Source organism: Apteryx mantelli, chromosome 1, assembly GCF_036417845.1.
Source record: "Apteryx mantelli isolate bAptMan1 chromosome 1, bAptMan1.hap1, whole genome shotgun sequence".
NCBI lineage: Eukaryota > Metazoa > Chordata > Aves > Apterygiformes > Apterygidae > Apteryx > Apteryx mantelli.
The window spans coordinates 102,453,137-102,455,489 of record NC_089978.1 but is presented as its reverse complement, the minus strand read 5'-3'; positions in this window follow the sequence as shown (position 1 = coordinate 102,455,489).

Genomic DNA, 2,353 nt, shown 5'->3' with positions numbered 1-2,353 from the left:
AATTCCGCCCTGGTCGTCTGCTTCCGCCCGCGCCCAGGCAGGGAAGGGGGGGGGGATGGAGGGAAGGGGGGGGGGATGGAGGGAAGAGGGGGGATTCTGTCCCATGAACATCCGGGTCACCCGCAGCGCCATTTCTCAGCTGGTGACGCCGTTTATAGCTCTGCTCCGCCCGCTCCCCGGTAGTCGTAGCAACAGGAGGGGGTTGTGGCCACAACTGTGGCGCTCTTCCCGTTAGGCACGTCGGAGCCTTTCCGTCGCATCGCGGCCGAGAGGGGGTGGAGCCGAGAAGCCGGTGACGCGAAACACACTCTGAGGACTACAGGTCCCAGCATGCTGGAGCACGGCCTGCAGGAATCCGCCGGGCTTGCTGCCAGGGAGGGAGAAGTCGCCTGGCATGCTGGGATTTGTAGGAGGCGGCCGCGGCAAGGTGGTGGTTTCTCTGCTTTGCTGCGCATGCGCAGGCCCGCTCAGCCGTAACGGCCGCGCTGGACGCGCGAGGGCTTTGCGCGTGCGCAGCCGTTGCTCCGGGGTGGCGCGCGGCGGCCGTTGGTGGAAGCGGGGGTTACCCCGGGTGGAGAGCGGCCGCCCGCCTGTTGGGATAGTGTGGGCGGGCCTGGTGAATCTCGGGAACAGACGGATGGACGGACGGTCACCGTGCGTTGATAGCGGAGGGACCACCTAGCCGGGCGTGTCTTCCGCGTTTTTAACGGTGGTGGTGTTTGTGGCGGATGGCGGTCCCCCCCGTTCCGCGGCTTGGCCGGGACCCCCTGGAGGTGGCAGCTCGCCTCCCGCCCGTGCCTGGCCTCGCTGCGACGCTGCAGGTTGGCGCTTCCTCTTCGGCCCCTCCGTTTCTGTGCTGTGGTAAAACCAAGAGGTCGTAAACATTTCTGTATTAACTACTACCGTAACAGTGGAGGAGAAGGAAAGGCTGAGCATCAACAACGGCAGTCTGTAAATGTATACTCCTGGCTACATTGAAGTGGATTAACTACAGTCATAAGAACGTAAAAAGAGTATGTATATGAGGACTGAATTTGTTTCCATCATAATTACACATATGATTCAGCATATTGTGTTTCATAACACATTCCAGAATCTGGTCTCAAAATTGCAACTTTGAGGAATTAAAAAGGCAATGCCTTATAAAATATGCAGTGAGTTAACCTGTCTTACGCTTAAAAAACTGGAGCAAAGAAATACCTGGTCTGGAAAATGTTACAGGTGAACAGCTAATGTGTGTGGTCATGTTTTAGCACTGAGGGAAGTAGATCAGTCTTACAGATGTGGACTGTAGACAATTCCTGTGATTTCAGTGGGACTGAATTTGTCCATCAGTGGTATCTCAAGTCACAAAGGAAATCTATACAGCATTGTTCTGAATTTGAATGCTGTATCTAAACTATAAAGCCGTTATTCTTACCATCTTAAAAAGTAAGGGCAACCATTTAACTGGAATGTTAAAAGCACAAGTCTTAACAGCTTAAGAGACTTGCAACAGCATATTCCTCTCATTTGAAATGGTGAGAGTTCTTCCATTCACTCCTAAAGAAATTGTAGTTTGTGGAGTGGGTTGTGGTATGTTTCTGTCTTTCAAGTACTATCAGCCAAAAATAACAGAACCATCCAAAGCCTGAACAAAAAATCTGGAAGTGGACTGTGAAGCTACTGTAAGCTCACTCTGCTGTAACAAATGTGCATAAAGGCAGCTTAGGGGTAAAGTCAAATTCGTCTCTGAAATTCTGTCTTCCAAGAAATCTTTAGGTGGCCCAAGATACACACTCATGGATCTGTTAATTGATAGTGTTATGGATCTTTAAAGCCTCAATGCTAGAGCTGATTTTCTTGACTTGAGATTGAAGACTAGTCTTAGCATTTTTTATTACTCTTCTCAGTGAAAACAGATAACACATATGAGTCTTGAAGACTTCAGAGAATGAATAAACCTTTCAAGAACTCTGAAGTCTGTGTGTTTTAATTTTATTGCCTAGTATAAACAATTGTCCTTTTTTAGAGATTGGTATTTAGAAATAATAATCTAAAGATATATATATTTTTTAGCTTCACATAGTTAAAAAAAATAAATACAGCTCCTATCAATGCTGGAGGTAACATGACCTAGTAACAACTTGCAGAGAGATCATTCTTAAGCAAGAATGAACTCCAGAAATGATAGGGAAGCACTTACAAGTTACATGAAGCTGTGTGCAAAGCTCCAAGTCTGTGTCCAGTCCTCTCAGCTATGTGAAGCCAAGAATATGGTTCTGTCCTATTTCTCCTCACCCATAGACATGTTTTAATACTAAAACTGATACTGTAAGGAAGAAGACCACCTCATCACTGTGCCCCCTTGCAA